Source organism: Falco cherrug, chromosome 2 (assembly GCF_023634085.1).
Source record: "Falco cherrug isolate bFalChe1 chromosome 2, bFalChe1.pri, whole genome shotgun sequence".
In the NCBI taxonomy this organism is placed as follows: Eukaryota; Metazoa; Chordata; class Aves; order Falconiformes; family Falconidae; genus Falco; species Falco cherrug.
The window spans coordinates 12,065,007-12,091,254 of NC_073698.1; the positions used below are offsets into that span (position 1 = coordinate 12,065,007).

At 42.2% G+C, this 26,248-nt stretch overlaps 2 protein-coding genes across 5 annotated transcripts in view; one reads left to right on the plus strand and one right to left on the minus strand.

Annotated features, from left to right (window-relative positions):
- The window catches only part of SMCO4 (single-pass membrane protein with coiled-coil domains 4), a 28,225-nt gene extending 12,196 nt beyond the window's left edge, over positions 1 to 16,029 (minus strand). The window contains exon 1 of one of the 4 annotated variants that reach the window (XM_055702395.1): positions 15,851 to 16,029. The gene's annotated coding sequence lies outside the window, so the exon portion shown is untranslated. Of the gene's footprint in view, positions 1 to 3,798; positions 3,848 to 11,645; positions 11,665 to 15,834 lie in introns of those variants that run through there. The other 3 variants (XM_055702397.1, XM_005434692.4, XM_055702398.1) reach the window with 3 other exon arrangements.
- A 252-nt stretch (positions 16,030 to 16,281) lies between these two features.
- CEP295 (centrosomal protein 295) overlaps positions 16,282 to 26,248 on the plus strand; it is a 77,159-nt gene continuing 67,192 nt past the window's right edge. The window contains exons 1-2 of the mRNA XM_055702386.1: positions 16,282 to 16,416; positions 16,793 to 16,873. The gene's annotated coding sequence lies outside the window, so the exon portion shown is untranslated. The remainder of the gene's footprint in view (positions 16,417 to 16,792; positions 16,874 to 26,248) is intronic.

A 26,248-nucleotide genomic window follows, 5' to 3' on the forward strand; every position in this document is an offset into this window, starting at 1 on the left:
TTAAGTGCTAGAAAGGATTACAGTGCAATCTCTTGGAAAAGACGTTAAAATTCAATACTATAGTAAAACTGACCTAAGAAATTAAGCCCTCACCTGTTCAATCACATCCCTCCAAAGCTCCCAACCTACCTCTCCATGCTAGAGACAAATCACTGTTGGATAACCTTTTTTTGAACTAGTCTATCACTTATTCTAGTTTATGTTCCGTTTCCTTAGCACAGCTATTTAAGTCACCCTTCTATTCCAGAGCCTCTGGTAATTTTTCTTGTCTGCTCCACTGCAATTCTTCAAAGCATCATAAAGGCAAATTTAATAAGCACCTCAATTTGTATTGCTTTCTATTTATAATACTGCAAGCACCTGCTGCTGCTGAGATCTAAGCAGGTATCCTTCTTACTTTGTATAGATTAATTCAGATTAATCTTAATAGTTTCATATTTTAGAGCAATTTCGAGAAACATTGCTCCAAGGGAGTGGGCGGGTTAGTTGTGTTTGGGTTTTTTTTGTCTTTGTGGTTTTTTTTGTCTTTGGGGCAGGGGGGGCTTTTGGTTTTGTGGTGGTTGGTTCTCCCCCCACCGCCCATTTTTATTAAGATGCTGCTGACCGGCTCTTCCTTCATTGTTCACATCAGCCACATTTGATAGTTATGTCTTCTTGTGTATTTAGTAGATCCTTCTTGTCAGTGCAACAGCAGGCACTGAACAATCAAACCACTTCAAATTGTACCCTGAACCTGTAACAGTGGAAGTCAAGTCAGTGCTGGGGCCCACAGACCGTTTGGGAACCGTGGGTGTGCAAGGAATGGCTGTTTAAAGGTGCCTGCCCATGATCCAGTAGACATAGAGTTTGGATCACGTATTATTTGACCTTCTCTCAAAACAGAGATATATTAGTTTTTAATCTAATCAAAGTGCCTGTGAACACCAGGTGACAGCTAAGGCTGCACTGTACGGAAGTTAAGTCCTGTGTCTGACCTTTCAGAGGGGCTGACGAACCATGTCCTTAGGCATCTCTTCAGAGTCTGTCTTCCACAGCTTACGGACAGAATATTAATGGCTGCATCCTGGGCTGTGGACATCCTGGTATCTACATCAACACCAACCGCTCTTGCTGTTATTTCATTTACCAAGATCACAAACAGGAATTTTAATGCAGCGGGGGAAAAGAAAAAAAAAAAATAATTGTGATGCAGCACAAGTAGGTGAGCGAGATAATGAAGCTCAGATGGAAAGAGTAGGAAAGCCCCCTTAGTGAGTAAGAAAAGTTAAACAAAAGGGAAGAGAAAACATTGCACAGAAGAAAAGCTGCATGGAAGTGAAATAAAGACTGAGACTGAAAGAAGTTGATGGAAGAGTCAATCCATCCGAGAGGACAGGCATCAATGATCGGTCTCACCTCTGCACTGTGTTTATTTACTCGTAGTGCCTGACAAGTGAGGTTCGTACTTCTCATCCATCTCCTACCTGTGTATTTAGGTGTGGTATAGCACACTCCTCCACAACCGGCAAGGAGATCTCATAAAGACTCCACAGGACATTCTGAGGACAATTGCATCTCAAGGCTGATTCTTGATGTCTCAGACTCCTACTCCAGAGCAATGCTGTGCTATTTGCCTCTCTGCAGTATTTAACATGGGCTTTACAGGGGTAGGATTTTAAGTGCTCCCATTAAAAGCACACATCTTTCCCAAGAGAAGAAAGTCTTGCTGCTGTTTTTATTCATCCCAGTCTTGCCAAGACTGTTATTAACTTCACAAGCATGCTCATAACTGCATAGAAGTTTTCAAAACTGTTTTTAACTGCGTTTGTTGAAAAATTAAACAAATGAAAAGGCTCAGCAACACAGAAAAACATCACTGTAAGTTACTCAGTATTATGCCCTCCCCTTATCAACAACAAAAGTTCAATACAGCCATTATCTCCAGAATCCACACATTTTTAACTTTGTACTAGCATGAGAGAGTTGATGACTGACTTCCTCAAAAAATAAATGAGGCACAGGGACCTTGCATGTCATTTAAGAAAGAGCCATATACCTTTTTCAGCCTCTGGCTGCAGCTTCCAAATTATTGCCCCAAAACATCTGCAACCTTCATGTGTTCTCATCCTCTTCCACAATTACTTTTTATCATGTGGGGAGGTCTTGAACTTCTGCGGTAGCAACTTACTATATTGAGTAAATCAGCTATAAACAGACATGCTATACATACTCCAAGCCAATAGCTAATCATGATTTTTAGTCTTTCAAGCCAACAGGACAACTTAAAAATGGCAAACATTGCTCTATCTACCCATCCATAAATTAGGAGTGACAATAGCAGATTATTACTCATTCACTCAGAGCATTTGTTTGGCCCTGGGAGAACTGGCTTTATTCCAAGAGCTGGCAAACACTGGTTAATATACATGTAAATGTTTTATTTCTCTCAGAGTAGGCAATTTCACAAAATGAAATACCAGATTACAGATGACCCTAGTTTTTCTGCTGATGCCTGTCTCAGATGCAGTGCTGCTGAAAGCCCTTGCAAGATTTTTTGCACTGAATCAACAGGGAAAAAGCCACCTTTCCTTTTGAGAGTGAGACAGTTTCACTGTGGAAACATGAAAGCTTTTATATAAATATTAATCATCAAAGTTGTCCTGGAGTTAAGTGGATGGAGACTGACTTATACAAGGTTGCAGTAACAACTTGGTAATAGCAAGATGTACTGAAACGGGTTTGCAAACACTGCTCCAAATGGGCTTTTCCTCAATACAAGAGCTCTGGTGCCAGAAGTAGATTCAGCAACCCAAATATTTAATCTGAAGGTACTATAAAATAGCACTTCACTCCTAAGAGTGGTGAAGGGGCATTCCGTCCTTTGAATTTCTGATGCAAATGTAAAGGAAAAGGAAAATGTTATTTTCCTCAAAAACTGGCAATAATTTGAACTGGGAGGAAGAGGGATGACTAAGAAAAGGGATGGAAGTTCAACAGAGAGGCAAATAAACCAAATATCTGTACAGAAAACCAGGCAGTGGTTTAACAGAGCTTCTTGCTAACATGCCCAGAACCTAAATGTTCTGCATCAAGCCAAGTGTAATGCACTGTAGACCATGGGCTCTCCAAAAATCAAGAGAATCAACAAGCACATTCTGTGCATTTGGAGACAAGGACAGGACACATGACCTCCACAGGACTCCGAGAACCATCTTTTTCCTACAAAGGGCTAGAGATATCAGAAGATATCTAGATCTACTTCTCCTATGATACAGGCCATCAACCATTGCTTACCCCTCTGTCCAACAGAGAAGTGAGATTTTTTTTTCCCAGGAATGAACTGAGCCTTGAAACTAGAACTAAAATCACAAAGGAGATTTTTGAAGAGGGGAAGGGAGAAGCACAGCCTTTTATCTACTGTACTGTACCACATGTACCATCTTATTTTTCTTGAGGGCACAGTAAAGTATCAATCAACTAGGGGTGCTAGCAACAGGTCAAAGTTGTTCATAAACCTCTATTGACACACTATTAATATATTTCAGAATAGTAAGTTTAGAATGAAATACAAAAAAAAAAGGTGGAAAGCACTAATTAAGATCACAGTAACATGATGGAACCCAAGAGCAGTAAGTGTACAGCATTAAAAAACCCCAACCATTAGGACAGCTGCGGTCAAAATTCACCTCCTTCAAGTGAAAGGAAAGATGGAAGATGAACACACACTAATGGGAAGCAACAACCACCAACCGAAGACCCCTTCAAAAGATACAGGACTGCGTACATGTGGCAAGAGCTGCTGAGAAGTTCAGTTCTCACCTGGCAACTTGCCTCAGTTGCTGCTACAGTGCTCCACAGATTTCATCCAGGCCTCTCCATGGACATGAACATCTATGGATATGGAACGGATAGCAGATCCATATTTTATGGAGACAAATACGTCAAAACCTGCTGGCATTAGAATTGCTTTTCCTCACATTCCCCATTTTAACAAGAAAAATTCAGACTTTACAGGCTATTACATTAACTAAAGCTACTTTTGAAAGCTTTTCCGTATTTACTTCCCAAAATTATATAATTTTTTTTTTTTTTAACCTGCAGAAAATTACAGAGATGATTACTGCTGGAGCAGGCACACTGACTAGCACCTGACAATACTTCGCTTTGAACCTAATGCTGCACTTTTCAGTGCTGCTTTCACACGAAGCGTACTCTCCCTCCTCTTGTACGTACTGCTTACATGACACTTCAAGATCTCACAAGGAAATCTGCTGAATGGAAGGGCGACACAACAGAACAAGACAGTGCCAGGTTCAGCACTGAAGAGGATTTTAAAATTTATTACAGGCTATCACTTCAACGCTCAATGGTATACGTGGCTGAAATGAATACACTTGCCTGGCAGAACTGCAAGAGAAGGCACCTGTATAAAAGGCGACAGCACTATTACCAGATAAGCTACCAGTTAGACATCACTGATTACCACACTGGACAGAGATTTTAACTCATCTAGAGAGCAGACAGCTAATCGGATTCCTTAACGGGCTTCTCTTGGTTTCACTGGGGCTGATGCATACTGCATATAGGATTTGGAAAGAGATTTTTCCCCAAATAGCACATACACTCTACTACAGCATTCTGTTACCATCTTGGCTTATGCTTATATAAAATACCGGACAGAAAGCCAGAAGTTACACGAACAGTCACTATGAGGTTAATCATTAAATTCAAGCTATGCCAGAGCAGCAACAAAGCTGACCTCTTGACTATACTGAGCTTGGTAAAGGTAGCATTTGCTTTCCTAAAGAGGTTTCATTACTTAACTCTAAATTTGTGATTTGAGAGTATGAAGTCAAGGGTTAATCCAAATTTACTATTTCTTTTCTACCCAAACAGAAAGCAACCCATTTAAAATGCAAACAATATGACAGACTTCCCTCCCTTTCACTGTTCTCTCCCCTCTGAGAAACTGAACTTCACAGGACTTCAAACCTCAGGGGAAAACAACACAAAACAAAAAAAAACAACAACAAAACAAAAAACACCAAAAAAACCAAACCCCTTAAAAAACCCACAATTCATCTTATTCTACAAGCTTTTCTCCCAGCACTGAAAATCCAATGCATATTTTCTCCCAACTACTTTTACCTCTGTATTGTTCTTAACACTCTCCTAGAAAGAAGTTTCTTTACCGCACAAGTGAAAAACTTTAATTTGATGAAATGATGGGGACTGTTCAGAGTCTAGTCAGTGAACGGACACGGTAAACACTTGGATATGTTACATGACCCCAGATCTTGCTGCTTTTCAACTCTCATCTTCCCATTTTAATTTTTAAAAAGGTATTGGAATCAACCAGCTGACTATGACAAGCTATACCATTAAACAGAAGAGTTGCTTCTTTATCTCCTTCAAGTATGATAAGGATCATTCATAAAAGCAAAGTGATCTGAGCTTCCGATTGCCCACATGTACTCTAAAATATTTACTGAACCATGGCAATTATGCCCGTGACAAATGGAGTGTCATATGGACTCAAGGTCTCCTAACTTTCTGAAATTACTCTGGAAATGTGAAACTTACCTAGATAAGGCCTAAGTGAGGAAGATTAGAGAGACTAAGTTAATCAGAAGGGAAAAAAAGATTAAACATATCAAAAAATGAACCAAAAACCTACATATATTTTATGAGAAAGGGGATATAATTTCTTATTCTGCTATTTTGAAAACCTTGCCTCTTTCACAGTTAAGCAAAGTTTCCCCAAAGAATCCATCACTGATTGCATTCATTTGGAATTTTTACGTAAACAAGTGTTGTAATATGAAATATAAAACCGAAAAAGGATATTAAATCACAGGATATATACATCCCAGAACCTTGTATGTATCTCTTCAGAGAGCAGGAACAACAAAAAAAAATTTGGACATTAAAAAGAAATAAAAGCAGACAAAAATGTGGAAGCTGAAAGCCTTTTTGCTTAAGGTCCCTAAAGTCAGGAATTTATTAGAAGCTGATGTTAGAGCACCTGAATTTCAGAGAATTACTTCAGAGATGGCTCCTGTTGCAGCAGTTTCTGCTGAAATATTTTACTCTGGCTGTCAGCCAGATCTTTGCTATGCTGATGCCAAATAAATGATACCCAATTTCAACGACAGATGCTGTTTGTGTTGACACATAATTGATACGTTTATATTCAGGGCTCCCTGGAATTCTGTAACAGCAACACTTTATTCACAAGAAATACAACTGACAGGAGAATTCAAAGGGACTTGCACATAGCTGATGCTGCTACACTGCTGGTATTGTGAGTCTAGACGGAAGGGTTCTCCAATTATCCAGGGTGGTCAGAACAGCGGAGACCACAAATTTTCCAGGACAAGGGAAAATACAGAGAGATGGCCCAGCAGTAAAAGTTAACTGGCTCAGCCAGAAACTAGCTTGCTCAGAGAAACAGGAAACCTGAAAGTTTTCAACTGAAGTTGCATATCCCTTTCCTGCAGAGCTTGTAACTGCGTAGGAGATGGAAGTGATAGAAAAGCCACAATGAAGTAACAGATCTGTCCATAATCTCCTTCTCTCTTTGACTTCCTTGGTTTCCTAGGCAGGAAACAGATTAGCAACCTTAAAAAATATACTTAGCAAAGGTATGTTCCAAAGAAAACATTTTATACTCCCTCCTTGCACGTTCACTCTCCTGTAGGTAACTTGAAATAAACTTTCATGAATAGTACTTATTTTGGAAAGCAACTATATCCCTTCTCAAGCTTAACAAACCTTCAAGCAGCTACTGTAAAGGAAAAAAAACAATGACATCACAATATATGCCTACAACCTAAATTGTCTGTATTTTTAGTAACACAGCATATTATTTTCACACAATGAATAAAAACATTCACAGAATGAAAATATTCAGAAAAAAATAATACCCATTCACTTCACACACACAAAAATAAAAATCAACAATTACAATTTGGTACAAAAGACACCAGCAAATAAACACCATATAACAAAGTTTTCAGTCGTTTATCCAGATAGTTTTCATTGTTCAGCAAACCTGAAATGTGGACTACCCTGCCACGATGCCTCTTTTTGATTAAAATATGGTTAAGCTTAAAAATAATCCCCATATAATGCAATTCAGAAGTATCAAATACTTTTGAAGCTTACAGATGAAGAAGAATCACCAACTGGAAGTCTTTTCAAGCCCTGGAAAACATGTTTTGTTGACTGTTTCTTAAACCGTGTTTTAGAACAATGATCACAGCTCAGAAAGTTCCTGCAGTGTAATAGGCTTCTGCTGCTTGTGGGGCCTTAGCTGGCTCTCAAACTGTCTCTGCTTCTCTGCTAGTACCATGGGAAAGATTTCTTCCTCCAGTCACCTCTTTGCTTACAGTGTATGAAAAAGGGACTAATGTTAATTCTTCAGGCTCTGCACACAGCAACTTTTTCCTTTAATTCTTCCTCTCCTGAACTTCTAAGGTTTCTAACGCCGAAACTGTCAGAAGATCTCTCTCTTCGCACTGAATTTCTCCTTCAGGAGTGCCAAGCACAGACTATAAAGATGAAGTTACACAGGGAAAAAATGTGCATTTATCATCAAAGCTTGTACCTCTCAAAACCCCAAAACCGTCATTTAGTTCGGCAACATGGGATATGTAAAATATCCAGGTTAATAGCCTTGCAAAAGCACAATGTGGTTGAAAAGGTCAAGGAAGTGCATTAAGCAGAAAAGCTTCAGGGGCCAGTGGGTTCTTTTTAGCATTGTGAGAAGCACTGGAAAACTAATCTTTATCAAGAAAACACATCCAGATATTAAAAGTTTAAGCATCAAGTGCACAGGTACCTTCTTCCAAAAACCCCAAACCAAATAACACCACCACCACAAAAAAACCCAAACCACCCCAAATAACACCACCATTCCTCCCAAAGCCCCACTGAAGTTTTTCAAAGTCACAAAGGATAGCTGTGACAAACCTCCCACTGGAAGCTGGGCATCTCAGGAACACATACAGAGGATGAGGAAAGGAACATGAAAAACAGCTTTGATTTACCAGAACTAGTCATGGGGCATGATGGGGTGGTGTATACCACAAGCAGACCCAACCTACCTCACTTCTGTTCAGAGACAAGATGCAAACCAGCTCCAGTTCCAAAGCTGTGATGATTAGACTGGTGCTGTGCCTAAGCTAAAAAAGGCCAGTCTCTCAGCACTGCATTTTAAATTGAGCCCAGCACTGCAATAACAAAGCTAGAAGGCTTACAGAGAAGATCCAACTCCTGTCTTAATTGAGAGCGTGGCCAGAGGCGTGTAGGTCAGTCTGCAAGGCATTCTATAGCTCCACCCCATCTGTGTTACAAGGGGCATAATTAGTCCAGGAAGAGATCAATGTTAAGACATACAGACCAACTTGAATATTTCTGCTTCTTACTAAATTTGCTCCAAAGTTTTACTCCTAGAGGTTTTTTAGGGTGTTTGAATCTCCTCTTGCTCCCCCTTAAGTACACACTAAATTTAGTAACTTTCCTTTTTAAAAAAATCATCATGCTCAATAGTAATAACTTATCCCGTTATTTAACAAAGGCAAGGATTTGAAAATGCAAAAGGATTCTCATGCCTACTTCTACCATTAATTTCCGCATTTTGTTCTGTTTGGACACAGAACAGAAAGGTCTCACTTTCTCCCACTCAGGAAGGCAGTGCTGTAGCTGGAAGACATGGAATAAACAATTAAATGATTGTATACAAATATTTCCCTTTCTCTTCCCCAATTTATAATGTCATTTAAAAAAAAAAAACAAACCAGCCTGTTTCCTGGAGATCACAGTACAGTGAGTTAACATGCTAAATAATATACCAACAGAAAGAAATCAATCCGCTTCAACTTCTAGAAACATAAAAGACTTAGAAACAGTTCAGGCAATCACACTTCAGAGCAAATCCTACTTGTACAGACACCGTTTCCTATGCTGTTAAGTATTTCTCTCACCACTATGGGAAAGATTTGAACAATGGAGGGAAACTGGCTAAGGCTTGCTCTGCAGACTGAAATCATCTTAATTCAGCATCAAGACTTCTGAATAACAGTATCAAAACCAAACATTTAGGCAAAGAAGTTGACCCGCAACCCTTTCCTCCATGCTAAAGTCCTTCATCACAAGTAACTCCAAAGTCTCCAAGCCTTCAAACATACTTCATAGATCATAATAGCACAACTACAAACCACTCCTTTAAACAGTTATCAATTCAGTAAACTGGTGTTTTTCTGATGCTATGCTGTATCGCCACCTAAACCCTTCAAGCCACTTAGGACGGATGTTTATCCTTTAGTTTCTGTCCCCAATGATGCTGGAGTTTAACTGTATGCTCTCCCATCCAAAGTGGGCTGCACTGTGATGGTGGGGGTGGTGGCAAGACACAGCACAGCAGGTGTACTGGTTTCTAACAGACTTAACTCTGCAAAAACCACCAACTACAGGTGAATTCCTTGAACCTTTTTGTGGCATGGGTGCATGCAGGCTCAGAGCCGCCTTTTATGCTGGCACCAGAAAGGCCTAATAAAAGGCTCTGGGATCTTGAATCTTATTTGTATCATGACAGCCATGTACCTAAGCTATGTTTGAGGGTGCACTTTTACAGCTAAAAGCCATATTCTGCAGCTTCACCTAAACTATTCCTTTTTTTTTGTTTTTTGTCATCCTTCTAGTTGTGTGTCAAAGTCAAGCACAAGATCTTTCACGATGCAATGATGCTATATAAAATGTAAGACACTATTGACATCAAACTACCAGTAAGCAGCTATGCTAGGAACAAACGCATTGAGGCAAAGCAGTGAGTTTTAATAACAGATTTATACACACCTCCTCTCCAGACCTGATACTAAACACTGCACCATGGTCAGAGAACTCCTTTCCAAATATACAAACAAAGCCAAGGTATCAAACAACACCAAACTGTGAAAAAGCAGTGAGACCAATTTATAAACAGAAAGCAGTCTGAGAAGCCTGAGAAGGAGATGGATATACACCCTGAGGTTTGGTACATCCAAATCATAACTTATCCATACCTCTAGCATGATACAAAGCCCAAAATCAGCATGGCCTGAACACAAGGGGGTTTTTATGTTTAGCAATTATAGAGCTCAAGGAGCCTTATTAAAGACCCTTATCGAACAGCATATGTGAAGGCAGACAGTACTTCAAACATTAAAGCCCCCCCCCCCCCCCCCCCCGGCATCTGCTCCAATTTTTTTTCCAAGTTTACCATCACAAAGCCACAGCTCTTCAACTCTTTAAGCGTAGTACATCTTTACTCTTAATAAATTTTTTAGAGCTGCCTATGGCCACAAAACACCCAAAAACCGGAAAACCACAGCTACAGAAGTGCTTGTAAACAAAAGTACCAAGGCAATACACAATTCCAATCAAAATGGATTGGGTGTGTTACTGCCAGAGTCTAAGGGGTGCCCACATAAGTAAATACAAGGCCACATCATTCTGCACTCCCTTCACTGCACCAGCTCATTTCAGCTTGGAGAAGTCATTTGTGCCTGCAGCAGGGCAGGCCACATTTCTACTCTTCATGTGACAAAGACACAAACACATTGGTTTAGGCAGAAGCAGCTTTTGCGCTGATGCTGCTCTTTATTTTCCACTCTTCTTGTGAAATACAGAGACAATTTCTGAGTAAAGCCTTTGGGGAAAGAGCTTTACTCAAAATCACTAGTCCTCTGTCTAGCACAATAAGAGCAGAGAATGCAAATTAGTTTCAATAAAAGCAGCTGGCAATCAATAAGAAAGGGCTGGTCTCCAAGAGTAAAACTGGTTCCTCCAAGGGTAAAAGTTAAAAGAGGAAAAATATAAGAAGATGAATAAAACACCAAATGTAAACAACGTGGGGGGGCACCAAAGAAGAAAAATCTAAATAAGCAATAATAAAAAAAAAATAAGTATCAGACAAACTCAAAAAGAACAGCTGGGGGTAAAAAGGAAAGAAAAATACAGATAACTATAGTGCAAAGAAAAGGATCATTAGAAAAAGCCTAATGGAAAACATGTGCAATCCAAACAAGATAAAATAAAAATCATGAAAGGGAGCAGATAAGAGGCTAGCTGGCACTAAGGCTTAAGGCACCAGTCACGAGCTCACATTCTAGCCTGGTTCACAGGCATTGCTAAGTCCTATAATGAGTTTCAGCATTCCTGCTACCGCCACATCTGGCCGTTTCACAAAACCTGGTACACTCGTCTCCTCCGACCTTGGGCCATAATGCAGAAAGTCAATACCCACCCGAGTGGGCCAGAATCCACCCACCCTGCAGGCAGGCAGACTCCTCTTCTAAGTCCCTTTACCTCAGGAAGTCCCCAGGCACCTGCAAAGGCCTGAGAAAAGCCCAGCATGACTGTTACCACATGTATAAGGAAAAAAAAGAATTCCTCAAAACTGACACTTTCACTGAGGTTCCCTATTATTGCGTCTAATTTTTATAAGCCAATTACAGAAAGAATACATCATGATCACAGAAGCAGCCTTCCCTTGCAGCTGTTACAGACAGTACTTGATATAAAGGGGGAAATACAAGTATTTCGGCAACGTTAGCAACCTCTGCTCAAGAGAAACCTAAAAATCAAGTGTCTTGCATACTGCGTCAATGTCACAATTCACTTACCCTCTGTCTTCCATCTACAAACCCAGCCCATTCTGGTTTGATTAACATCCCCCAATAAACACTTTGTTAACATGGAACTAAGGTCCCTATCTTGCACATGCCTTCAATATTCTTATTAGCAAACATGAACTTTGATCTGAAGCTTTTTAGAATCTCACCGGCAAACTACACAATGTAACTCCTTTGATCCCAAGAATATAGCCCTCATCTTCAACAAAGTAGCTGCTTAAATAGCATACATTAATTATACAGGGTGGAAAGCAGTGTTTTCTACACTCACATGAAACTGCAAGGGAAAGTCCTATCATGGCACACTACTTACTTAGAGTAAGTTTTGACCAGCATACTGACAGACTAGACAGAAATGTCTCTGCCAAGTTGCTAATACACTCAAAATCATGCTTATACTTCCAGAACTTTAATACCAAATAATTTGATTAGGGCATGCCATATGCTTCAAGAAATTCTACAAGACTTCTAATGACAAAAAGTGGACAGAAACTTCCAGGCACATTGACATCTAAAAGCACAGAGCTCGCATTTTAAAGAGAGAATGTGACTACTTTGCAACTAAAAATGGTGTAGAAGAAATCAAACGAAGCAGGATGGAGTAGGATGAAAGACAAGAAAAAGAATATTATCACACATTCTCATCCCCTCAAGTTACATGGGTGCCTAATGGGCTCACAAATCTCTGATCTCTGGCTGTATGCCACCTTCAACACACAAAGTCTACTTCCTGTATTGTCCACAGCAATTACTTTAGGGTTTGTCTTTAACAGTAACATCTCTCTCAAAAAAAAAAAAAAAGTGGCAGGAGGCAGAGTTTTACATCCACAACCTCATGCCCTACCACTACTGCTAAGACAATTAAAGCATTTTAATAGCACATTTCCCTAAGGTAGCAAGCAGTTAAGACCTTTATATACTGAAAGAGATGCTCTTCCACATTAGCATGGCCTATTAGCCACAAACAGGATTAAGAGCTCAGCAAATCCTCACAGAGCCCACATCTGTCAACGTAACTCTTTCCCATAATGGGCAGAAAGGAAGGTAACTTCTCAGCTTTACAGAGCACTTACTGGAAAGCTGACACTGCAGTAATTAAAAACACAAAACAAAACAGGAGCAACACAGAACAGCACAATCATGAAGACCCCTCAGATCTCTTACCTTGTGAAAAAAAAAGGCCACCTGGCTACAGAACTTGTGGTCTTACAGAGCAGTGCTGCCGTTGCTCTGGTGGCACACTACAGCAATCAGCCTTAGCGGATATTTCCAGAGAAGACAACAGCCAAGATCTCTTTGCGGGACTTTTCTCCAAGAATGACAGGATTTCCATAATTAGTCAAAAACCAGAAATTGAGATTGGCATGCAACACAAATCACTTTTGGACATCATGGACATTAATCCACCCATAGACGCTTCTTGCGGTGCATGACGGAGAGACTAGTACAGAGACAGAGATAATTGTATTCTGGAACACATGGACCAAAAAGAGATGCTAGATCCATTCTCAAAGGGCTTTGGGAGTAGCTGGGTCACAGCTGTAACAGTAAAAGCAAAAACGAGCCCAATTCAGCAGAAAGAATTAGTGCTCAGTTCCCTCAAAGCCTGACATCACTGTAAAAGATCAATGTACCTCTCTCTTGAGTGCAGTCCCCATGACAGCAGTGCTACCTGCTGAATCAGGGCAGGTCTCCTGTGGCACGGGGAAATTCTTTCAGCTCCTCTACACCACTGCTTCTTGGTAGTGCACACACCATCGGGACAAGCCCTGCTGGGCTTCGAAGTAACAGGCAAGGGAGAAAGATACTGAAGGAGGAAAACTTGAACCAAAAACAAACAGGGAAACTGCATTCATTACGTTACACATTAAGTGCCATGGCCACAAGATTTAGTGTATAACCCGTCTACCGTTCCATAAGCCAGCTCATATCACCTAATCGGTGTGTATATCTTACATATATGCAAAAGCTATCTGTCTAAAAGCTATCTGCAAAAGCTATCACTGTCTAATTAATGCATGGAAAACCACAATTACCTTTTTTAAAAAAAAAAAGCCACTGAGATTATTTTGCTAGCATATGGTGATATATATATAGCATAGAACAGTGACCAGTGAGCATACAGTCCACTCTCTCACTGTTAGACACACCCCTCCAAAAAAGCAGCAATGAACCAGTGGTCAGCTAGGGAGCATGACCGAGGGCTGACACCTCACACAGGGCAATTTCCACCCAAGCCTGATGCTCTGGAGTCGCTTCAAAGCTCAGGTGGTATTCCATAGAGAGGAGGTGTGGGCATGCGGCCACTGCAAAAAGCAAAGCAGTGCTATCGGTCTGTGAACACCAATCCCATTCTGGAAGGGTGTTAGGCATGCTAAGGACTCCCTAGAAGGAGGGCTTTCCGATGTCCACCCTGGCAACGTCTGAAGATGCCCAGCTCTGTAAATGACGTGTCTTTATCTAAGCCTGCCAGTGCCATCCATGCTCTTCTGTATCATCCCGCAGCTCTGCCAACACCCTCAAGGAGCAGAAGTAAGAGACCTGTGCAAGCCCACGCTGAAAAAAAGCACTAAAGAAACAGGCAGTTCCCAGAGTTTCCCACGCTGTAAGGGGTGTTTGACAGCTGCACCCAAAACCGTTGGGAGATGTCCTTTCTAGGTTTCCCACAAAGCATGAGGGAGAACAGCAGCTAAAACTGCTGTGACAAGGAGCAGTTCATGTATCTGACAAAGATCAGTGAAATTTCTACCTACAAAGGTTGAGAACTATCTAAAATCAGCTGTCTTCTCAACTTCAATCTAGGAGGTCGGTATGTTATAAATACACCACTAAAAGGCAGTTAAGAGAGAGAGGGAGAGCAAAAAGTTATTAAAGATGTACTAATGAGAAACTCATTTCACTTTTTTTTTTTTTTTTAACTGGGCATCAGGGAATTCCTACAAGACTTCTGGTTCATTTAAAAGAGGAAATTTTTAACAAAGTTAAAAATAACCGACAATCAAATTTTAAAAATTGAAACACGGAAACCTCAGGAGGTCTCAGCCCGGAGTGGAACCACACGGACAGATAAAAAAAGCTCACACAAATTGCAGGCAGGACCAGTACCCTGGAATGGAAATCTCTGCAACACAAGAACATCTATTTTCTCTACTGCTTTAACAGGAGGTTTGAATCATAACCGGTTTAGAAACACAACAGAATTTTTAATTTTTTTTTTTAGGTAACGAACAATAAAAAGAACCAAGAAACTACAGACCGAACGCAGGTCAGCACACTGCACAGACAAAACACACACAAATGAAGGCACGACGCTTTCAAAAAAAAGAGAGAACAGCCACATTTTTACATTCAGAGCAGATTATCTTGATTTTTTTTTTTCCTGGGTCACCTTTTAATGCTTTCCTAAGATTATTTTTTCCCCAATAGGCTGCTTAACCACACGTCTCGGTCGTTTCCCAGCACAATTGTACTCGCGACTGGGAAACCGAAATCGGGGGGGGGGGGGGGGAAGCGCAAACCCATGAAACCTCAAAGTCTTTGCGAGTCTTTGGGAGAGTTATTTTCCTCACGAATCTCCCGGCAGCGCTTCTGGGGGGCCCGGCGGCGCGCCGCCCGCCCCGCCGCCCGCCCCGCCGCGCCGTGGCACACCTGAGCTCCCGCCCGCGGCGCCGGGGCCCGGGTCTCTGCCCCCGCCGGCTGCGCCTCAGGGCCCGGGGCCGCCCGCCAGCCGGGCCGGGCCAGGCCCCCCCACGGAGAGACGCCGGGAGGGCGCCCCGAGCCGCCCGCCGCCCCCTTCGCCACACGCGCCGAGGCGGCGGCGGCGGCTCCCGCCCGCCCGCTGCCGAGCCACGCTCGCCTGCCAGCGCTCCGCCGCGGCAGCCGGCCCGCACACCGGCTTGTAAAACTTTCCGGTTCCCACCGCGGCGCCCCGGCCGCCGGAGCACTGCCAGTGCCCCGGGAAGGAGCGCTCGGAGCCAAAGTCCGCAGGAAGTTGGCTCGCCCGGGAGCCGAGCCCGCTGCCCCGCGGCTCCCCCGGGGCTACCGCGGGCTCGACCCGCGCCCCCTCCGCGCTCCGCGCCACCCCTTTCCCCGCGCCTCCAGCCCGCCGCCGCCCGCTCCCGCCGCCCCGCCGGCCTCCCCCGGGACAGCGGGCGGGAGCGGGCCGCCGCGCAGCCCTTACTTGGAGTTGCGCTCACCCGAGGGACGGGCAGGGACGGGCAGCGGCGGGAGACGGGCAGAGCCCAAGCCGGCCGCCGGCAAGTTCCCCGCTCCGCCACACGTGGGGCCGCGGCGCGGGCTGCCTTCCCTCGCCGCTCGGCGCAGAGGACGTGGCAGCTCCCTCCCCGGCCGCGCCGCGCCGGAGGCTCCTCCCGGCCCCGCTCTGGCGGAACGCGGGGCGCCCTCTGCCGCACGCCGAGGGACCCGCTGCCCCCGAGCCTCGCCCCGGTCCCCCCGCAGCCGCGGCTGCGCTGCCGCCGCCGGGGGGACCCGGCCCGCCCCGCTCTGGCGGCGGGCAGCTCCCTGAGGGGGCTGAGGGGCCCGGCCGCGGCGGCAGCTGGCGGTCCGCAGGGGGCCGGCAGCGCCCGCCCGAGGGGAACCCCCAGGTGGCCGCGAAGTTGGGTGAGTGACACCCGGCCCGGAGCCCCTCGGCCGCGCAGGGGGCGCGCAGGCGGCCCCAGCGCAGCGCCCTGACGGGGGGCGTTGCTCCCAGCCGCGCAGTGTGGCGTTTATTGGCGAGCGAGCAAGGAGGACGCCAGAACAGGTGAAATCACCACAAGCCGTCGCCTTCTTGCCTATCCGCAGGCTGGCAGCGCTTGTTGAGTTGATCAAACTCTGCGATAATGGGCCTGAAATGAAAAGGGAGAGGGGTCTCCACATCCTGCAGGGCCGGGGGCCGGCTGGGGACAGCAGGAGGGCTGGGGGTGCCGAGGGACCCCCCTGCCCCCGGCCCTCCTCGCTGTTACCGGCGGGACCCCGGAGCACCTGAGCCGCCCCCCGGGGCCCTGGTTCGGGCCGGCTCCACCACCACGCTCCCCTCCCGAGAGGAGCCCTCTCGCCGTGTTGCTAAACCGGCAGTAGCTGTAACTGGTAAAAAAATGAAAGACCTCAGACTCCTATTTGCATTTTCTTCTTTTCAGGATTACGTACGTTGAAAATAAAAGATACTACCTGGGCTTCATGGTTGCAGAGAGCCTGACACCACGGTTTTTGCTGAAAAGGTCAGTTGGGAAGAATCTCACCCTTCTTCCAGGTTAATAACAGCTACGAAACTCTTCCTAAAGCTTAATGGTGTCGTCCTTTTCCTCACCCTTAAAGCGTTTCCTCTAGGAGCATTCCTGTCAGGCACCTTAGTGTAACCTTAATATGCCTTCTAATTGAGTCATATTAGGCTGTCGTGTTGTTACCTCCTATTGCTCCTCTTTCTGCTGAAAACATCCTTTTCTTCCAGCGCCAGGCAGATTTTTAATCTCGAGGTGCACTGCCAATTTGAGGTTAGAATCTGACTTTGAAGTCGTAAAGAAGTGCTGTTGCTGATGTTCAAATAATGCTGAACCGCTTAGGGCTAAAGCAGACAAGAAATAAAATTGTGTTTTTCTAAAACATCTCTTGCACTGTGGTTATCTCAAAGGGCTTTATGAAGTAATGTCAAGTAAAGGAGCACATTTAAGCATAGCAGCCATTCTGTGCACAAACGTACCTTTGAACATAGAAATTTTTGGCATTAGAGCTGTCGATACTCATTTAGTACAGCTATTATGTACGTTTAATGATCACCTGCTACACCGTGAGAAATGTCTTATAATGGTCACCGCTTAAAACCATTAAGGAGAGGTAAAGTATGTATATACATTAAGTTCCTCCTTGGGCTGACTCTAGGTAAGAAAATGCAGCCCAGAGGATTTAAGGTTAAAGCGAATATGTGAATCTTTGCTGCGTATTCCAGTAAAGCTGTTACACTTACTGTCATGGTTTAACCCCAGACGGTGACTAAGCCCCATGCAGCCGCTCACTCACTCGCCCCACAGCGGGGTGGGAGAGGGAACTGGAAGAGTAAAAGTGAGAAAACTCATGGGTTGAGATAAAGACAGTTTCATAGGTAAAGTAAAAGATGCACACACAAACAAGACAAAGCAAGGAATTCATTCCCAGCTTCCCATGGGCAGGCATGTGCTCAGCCATCCCCAGGACAGCTGGGCTCCGTCACATAGAACAGGGACTTAGGAAGACAAATGCTATTGCTCCGCACGTCCCCCCTTCCTTCTTCTTCCCCCAGCTTTATATGCTGAGTCATATGGTATGGAACATCCCTTTGGTCAGTGGGGGTCAACTGTCCTGGCCACGTCCCCTCCCAACTCCCTGTGCTACCCCAGCCTCCCCACTGCTGGAGTGGGGTACAGAGCAGAAAAGGGCTTGACCCTGTGTAAGCACTGCTCAGCAGTAACTAAAACATCCCTAAATTATCAACATTGTTTTCAGCATGAATCCAAAACATAGCTCCATATTCACTACTATGAAGAAAATTAACTCTACTCCAGCCAAAACCACATTTACAAAGTATGTAATTTGTTTGTTATTAAGTTACCTGTTTATGCTAAAGTACTCTAACAACAAACTATACCTGAACTTAAGTTTGAGCAATATAACTGTCTAATGCTGGCTGGCACACAGTTAATTGCTACTGTAATCACTCTAGCTTCAGCAATGCTCTAGGAACAGGACATTGCCATTTAGGAAAAACAGATTCATTTCTGAGCTTTAAGCAGAAGGCAATACGTGAGCCATGCAGGATTTTCCAATCTGCATCTGTCCAGAATAGATATGATTAAGTGCATTTTTGTTTAGCTATTGATTTATTGACCTGGCTTCCTCAAATGTCAGATATATGTATGTTTTTTGTCCAAGAAAAATAGGGCTGTTTGGAGTATTGATTGCAGCAGTGGAGTCTGCAGTACAGCTCAGTAAAAGGTTCAGTTCACGTTTTAAGACATTGCAGTGTTCTTTAATAAACCTGCACATCCTTTAGGTGTAGGTGTAAAAATCTGCCAGGATTATATTATAATCTTTATTATTTTAGTTTTAATCTAGAAAAAAAGTCTTTTGGGGTTGAGCTATCAGTGTGCAGTAATCACCCCTTAAACCTGCTCAGAATTTATAGATTTTTTTTATGTGGTACTGTAAAAGGATGGGAAGTTCTATTACCAAATTCAGTATTTTATCCTTTTGTTGTATCCTGCTTCTGTGACAGTAGCAGCTTAGTCTTTTAATATATACATATGTTTTTACATATGTGTATGTATGGAGAGAAAGGGAAAAAAAATCATACATAAATAGTAATTGAAGTGCAGTAACTGTGGTGGGTAGTTACAAAGTTCAAATACAAAATGTAATCGTACGGGTGTGTATACATATACGCTACAAGGACCTTTCCCTGGAGAATTTTTTCCTTCTTTGAGAACTTACAGTGGCAAAATCTTCCAGACAATATTTTTCCCAACTGGCAAAATATTTCCTGATAATAATAAACAAACGTTGCTTGCCAAGGCTCTTTGGATTTGTGGTTTACATAGACTCTCACAGACAGCTCTGGACTTCTTTTTCTCCGAAGGGTATCAGAGCCACAGCACTCCTACTGCAAATACTTCCCACCTCTGTGCAGCTCCACCTCAGGGTTTTACTGATGTCCTTTTTACCTCTCAAGAGCTCCTTTGCCTGCCTTTGATTTCTTTTCCGTTCCACAGTTTCCCCAGATTTACTCTGGTCTGTTGTTTTCCTTGTTCTCTGTTCATACCATACTCTTGTGGGACCTCCCCTTGAATCACATCATCACAGTCTTCTTTCTGTCATGTTAAATAGAGAGATTTAACATGGACATCTCCCGTACAGTTACCTGAAACACTCAAGCTAGGTGACATTCATCTGTCAGCTTCGGGATGGGAGGGATGTGCCATGGAAGTGCCTATTTATCTTTTATGACTATAAGAAGTACACAGGAAGTAGATCGGATTTAGACATTTAAAGCAGGGTGAAATTAATTCCATCTTATGAGACTTCGTTGTTGCCAGTGAGGTCAAAGACAAACTCTGAGTAATTTCAGTACTGAAAGATAAGGCCCAGAAATTTTTTGTCCTGGTAATAATGGTACCTGAGGTGATGGATAACTAATGCCTTTCAGCAGCTACCTCAGAACACAAGCGACCATTAGTTATTACTGTCTGAACATAGTTTGATAGTCTCTGAAAAATGAGAAATCCACCTGGCTCTTAATCTGTATTCTTGGAGATGACTTCATGATAGATGTTACTCACTGAACTGTCCCAGAGGCTATAGTACGCTTTCTCTTCTGCAGAGGAGACCTTTGGAGCTCAATCTAACTGTGGTAGAACACGTGTGTCAGAGAGATGCTTTAAGAAGCGAATCAGCTGTGACCTGGAAGTACCTATGTGGGGAACAAGATTTCAGGAACAGACTCTTCAGGCTCCCAGATTAAAGTTGAAGCTCAACATATTCACACTAAGAATTAGATTAAAAACATGCAAGCAAATAAAGAGGGATAGTCATATACATCCAGTTTGTCTCGAAAAGTTTCAATACTAGTCATGTCTAAATTGTGGCAGGATGCTTTCCTTAAAAAATTGCTCTAGTTCACACAAGAATTGAGCCCAGAAATTGTGATGACCTCTATATATACAGAAAGTCAGAGTAAATTATGACACTGCTTTCTTCTGACTTTACAAACAATCAGGTACGTTCTTCAAACAGAAAGCCAGTCCATATTGACAAGGTAAAAGAAGTGTTTTGCACTGTCAGCATCCTGCAGAGCTCTTTATTTTTTTTCTGAACTTTGGATAACAGTTTCACAATCATAGTGGTTTACTCAGTGTAGATCCTAAAATAACCTTTAGAAGAAAATGTGAATTGTGGTAGAAAACAAAAGACTGGATTCATCTGCTGCTACTAACTTGGCATAGCTCCATTGAAGTCAGTGAAATTATATTGATTTACAAAAGGAGAAATTCTGATCTATGAACATTTGACGCTAAGACTGAAACACACAAAGACACTATCCTTTTTTCCTAGAACTCCAGTTTACAGCAGGACTCTTGGACTTCAAAGTTCCCTTTTCAGCAGGACATGATGTGTAATATTCTGCAAGATATTGCAAAATGTGTCCACCAGAACTTTGGCTGATCTTATCTGGAAACCATAAAAATATTATTCAGAAACTTCTGACAGGTAATTTACATTTTGTATTTTGGATACACTACAATAACTAGTATGGTTTTCAGGCTAATTCTGTAGTGCATGTGTAGTCTTTCTACTTTTCATTCACTGTCACAAGTGATCAAATGACAGATAAAAACTTTATTTGATAATAATTGAGTATGTCATCTGCTTTCAAAGGCTCACAGTTCCATAGCTGAGAAAGACTGAAAGAGGAGAAATGTATAGTTTTACATTATACTTTATCTTTTGGGTAACTAAATATTGTGACTAAAAGTCAGATTAGACAGCTACATCTGTACCATGTTTTACAGAAGTGGAAAGATAAGTCACAGGCATTGACAAAGCTTTCTTCAGTACAGGCTATTGATATAAATGCTTTAGTAGATCTGCGTATAATTTTTCTTGCTGTCTCCTCTTTTGGCAGTGAGCTATATGAAATTTACAAAAGCAACACCTGCAGCTCTCTAAATCACAACCATTTTGAAAGTTGATGTCTACATATAACATTTTCACATTCAATCATCATAAATATATTAACAGTTATATGACCTTACGGTGAATCCCTGAAGATGTATGCTTGAGAAAAGATTTTCTTTGCTTTGGGATGTCTTTCTCTCTAAAGAACATGTGGTACCAGCCAGACTTTCAAAATCTGCACTGTAAACACCATGGTGCAGTGCTGAGCAACTTCCTGCAAGTTACCGAATGCTTTCAACTCTTAGTGATCTTTCAGGAACTGAAGGAAGTTGACTATTTAAAGGAAGAGATGAGACTTTCAAAGAATCAAATGCAAATTAGTTCTATTAGCTTACACATGGGTAGTTACTTTTAGGTATAGTTTGACATTTTCTATTTTTTCTTCTTGACATAAAAATATACTTAACTGGCAAACACTTACTGACACTTCCTTTAAGATTCTCACACCAGCCATCAACTACTTCTGTTGCTGTTGATGTTATCGTCAGTGTTAGAGGACAAAATGTTTTGGAGAAACTTAAGTGTAAAAAGCTTTTCGTTTTAAAAGTTAATGTGCAGTTCCGTGACTTGCAGCAGATAATTTGCCTCCCTAATGTATATAAACATACTAGTGCGGTGGGCTCTTATATATTTGTCCTAAATCATGGCAGCCATATATCCAAATGGCTGATTCAGTTGTGGACTTTAAACAGCCAGCCTAATTCCAGACCAGAGCTGTTGACTGCTCAATGATCTGTTGAAAAGATCCAGTAGCATTTGGCACGTAGATACTGTTTACAGCATGTTCTTTATTCTTTCTGGCACATAACAGAGCCTTCTGCTTCCTCCTGCTTCCCTGATGATCACCTTACAGTGACTGGAAGTTAAATAATATGATTAAAGGGAGCGTAGGTATCCCCAGATAACATTAGAAAATCACACAGCAGTATTATCCAGCTTTGTGCTTAGCATGTGTAGCAGAGGGATGGGTCCTGTGCTTTTTTGACATAGATGTCACTATAATTCTTTGTGATGGGCCTTCACATTTGATGACATTGCAAAATCCAAAAGCTTTAAGTCAGAATGGGATACATTCAACCTTGAAATATAATGCAATCTGTGCAAATAATTAAACAGTAGGGTGCCTTAACAAGGAACCGGTAGATCATTATAACTTAGGATTTTTAAAAGTAGGAGTTAATATCTTTTTTAAAAAATATGCATTAATTGTCTGGAAGAAATTTACAGCCTGTGTGCTGAGGTTATGGGCTGGACACATGGCAGTTCTTTGTGGTCTCGGGAACTATGAATCTGTGAAGCATTTCCTTCCTTCATGGGTCATGGCATAGTGAGCAGAACTGTGTCCATGGTCCTTGCTTTGCTCATAGGACTTGCAGTTCTGTATTAGGCCAACGTTTGTAAGTAAATCTCGTTTCTCAGGACTTCAGATGATTCCCTGAAGCAATTAGGAAGTTTTCTTTTCCTTATTACCCTCACTTGCCTGGGCAGAACTGGACTTTTTACTGTTATTTATCTTTTCCTCCATGAAAACCATCGAAAGTGAGATGTTGGACTGAATGGGCTGGTGGCTAGAGAGGGTAAAGATTTCAGACTGGCTGGCAGGGATGTCTTGTTCACGAGCCAGCTTGGGGCCTAGGAAGAGAGGTCAGTCAGGCTTGGACTGTAAAGTGGATGTATGTGTTTACGTCAGGAGGGAGGGGTCAGGGGATCGTGCTTACAGTTGGATGGAGGAGTGGGGTAGATTCTGGCTGTAGATCCGCTGGTTGCACTAGTATCACTACTGGTGTCACTCTAAGACATTTTCATATATAACAGGACAAAAAGAGAATTTTTGGTTCCTGTTTACCTGCTACTGAAAGGAAGTTTGTAACTTGACTGTAAAGACCTTCCCAACTACCACGTCTCAAGAACTTGGGCAGAGTCTGAGGGTTATATTCTCATGCAAATTGAACCTGTCCCTCATAAAACTATGCAAGTTTAATTCCAGCCTAAAAACCTTTTCATTTATTAATATCAGACTTTGGGATTTTAGGAGAAGCATAAGGAACGCTTGTCTTGTATCAGCAGTTCTTTCTGGGCTCAGTTCCAAAGTCTTTTTCCACATTGTCTGCGTGGATAAAATATCTAATATTATATCTGTGGATGTTCTTATCAGTTCAGTCCTGTGGATCCCAGAGGCCGAGTTCATAACCTTTCTTTTCTTTCCCCCAAGGTTTTATATTTATAATGCAAAGATATATATATTGCTTGCTTTTTTTTTTTTTTTTTTTTTTTTTTTTGCGGTGTCGTGAGAAGTGAAGGGGGTAGATACTCTTACCCTTTCTCCTGCAGTCTAATAACTTTCATGAGTCGGTGCCACTCAGCTTGAGCTGGGGTTACAGAAGCAATCCCACAAAGGTAAGGTGGACGTGAAATTCTGTTTTGAAACTGGAACATGGGAGCTCGCAGTCAGAGGTGGGGCTATTTGCAATAGTATGTTTGTGATGGCTTCAGTTTTGGAGTTCTGGTTTTGGATCTTTTTCCAGTGCAGATAAGCATGATTATGCACCCTAGCAGTTCAAATAATCTCTAGTTACATTTGGATTCACTGCTATGTAGGTTGCGTATTTCCTCTTGTATAAAATATTAGGGATTAGTTCTCTTCACCTCCACCTATGTAGTTGGGTTTTTTTCCTATGAAATTCAATAACAAGAAAAAAATCCAATGCATGTATACACATAGAAAACCAGTCATGCAAAGCATTCGTTTATGAAAGAGAGATGGTTACACTGAGTCAATACTAATACAATTACCTACTTGAACAAGCTCAGCTATTCTATGCATTACCTAATTCTGCCTCTTCAGTTTCTTGCTGTTTTTTTCTGTAAGGTTCCCTTTCCGTATTCTCTTATTCTTGTGTTTTCAAGAACCACCACTAGCTAGAAATGTAGCAGTACACACTGTTGTCATGGAAAACTTGACTTACCTATACGGATGCCTTACCATCACTCTAAACAAAAGCCAGGTGCAAGATCTGCAAACTGTATTTACAGCTCTGAGACACAGTAGTCTATTTGATACAGTTGGTTGGGAAATATATTTTTAAGTCTGTGAAAATGTTGAAATGAGCTCTTTTTATTCCCAGCAGGACAGAAGTTTTCCTTATGCCAAGTGGGACAAAAGCATCTCCTTTTTTTGACAGACAGGGAGATGAGTGGCATGAGAATTGTCTCCGTTAAATTGTTAAATAAAAATAAATTAATTTTAGATGAGTTCCTGTGGTTTACCTTAATCTGTTCCAAATATTTTGGGTTTATTTCCATTCCTTTTACATGAGCTTCATCACTCAGTGGTGAACAGTGTTGGAGTTAAACATTTCTCATTTGAAGAATACTGAAAGAGGAAGATTTTCACTGTTTCCTAATACAAATTGTTTTCAATTGATAGTTTCACATAAAATCCCACTTCTGCAGAAATGGTATTTCCAAAGAAAATTCTTTAGATTAAAAAGTGTGACTGGTCTAGTTTATCACTGATTCTTAAAGGTGAAGACTGCTGGTTTGGTGTGAGTAATTTCTGTGATCCTCTGAAATCAACGGGAATCTTCTAATTTCTGAAGATTGAATCAGTCATTTTTGCAAAGTGTTATGTGTCAAGATCATTACAAAAGAAACCCCAGCAACTTGAAGTAGGTTTCACTTCATCTTAGAGACTTACTGAAGCTTGCTATATTCTGACATTGCTGCCCAGCAATGTAACGGGAGCTGATTTAAATGATTGAACAACCCTCTGTGCATCCAAGAAGCATGTAGCTTCCTGATTTCTTCTACTGTAGTCGTAGAGGAAGTTACTCCACTGCACTACACCTGTGTGGTTGCATTTGAGCCAACAAAAATGTGGATTACCATGGAGTGTTGGACTGATCACAACTTGAAGTCATTTCAGAAGGTGTCAGAATCCAATTGTGATGCACATTGCAGAAGATGCTCCTTTACCCCAGCAGTTCATCTCTGAGTAGTGTTATGACCAAATTTAAGCCTATGTCGTTGTGCATTGCCTGCCTAGAATTCATCTTAAATTTTCAATCACATACTTAGTAAATTAAAATTTATATACTCTCTGGAGAACAGGCAAGAAACCCCATCCTCTCTCTATATGCCAACCTTAATCACCAAGTTATAAGCCATACTCTCTCAGGTCCCTGTGAATATTAATTATTCTAGGCAGAGTGGAACAGCTTCAGCAGAGGTGGGCAAGAGAGGCATTCAGAGTGCTCTGTAGCTTGGACGTTATGGCACTTTCATGGGAAAACAAACTCAAACCTTTAAGGGAAAAGAAGCAACGGGGGCACTTGTGTCCTGGGCTGCATTCAAACTCGGATCCTTATCAGCAAGCTGTTAGATAAACACTTATCAGGAGCATCCAGCAGGCCCAGCAGAGCTTAGCCTTGAACATAATCTAAGCATCCTCCTCGCAGTACACTAGTCACAAGCCCACTGCTGATATTAATGCCTTCCTCTGGTGTTAATCATTATTTAGAAATAATCACTGCAGTATGGGGTGGGGTTTTTCTCATTCTGAAGGAATGAGGGTAGAGTGTCCCTAACGCTTGCTGTGTCATGAGGGGAATGCGAAGCAGTAGCTCTTTAGGAAGGCATGCTGCTGGAAATCTACATCTGCTCGATCACTCTGCAGCTCACAACTGTGAAATGGCCTGTTTTGTCAAGCTTGTCAGCAATGTGCATCATTCAGTTGACAACACAGAAAGCTGGGTTTGGCTTGCACACAGCAATTTCCAGTTGATGGGTTGGTTCAATTGATACATTCACTTTGGGAAATAAAGTAAGAATATTCTCAGTTTGAGCAAGGCTACACTGCATGAATATCTCCCTCATGGAAAAGAGAGATGATG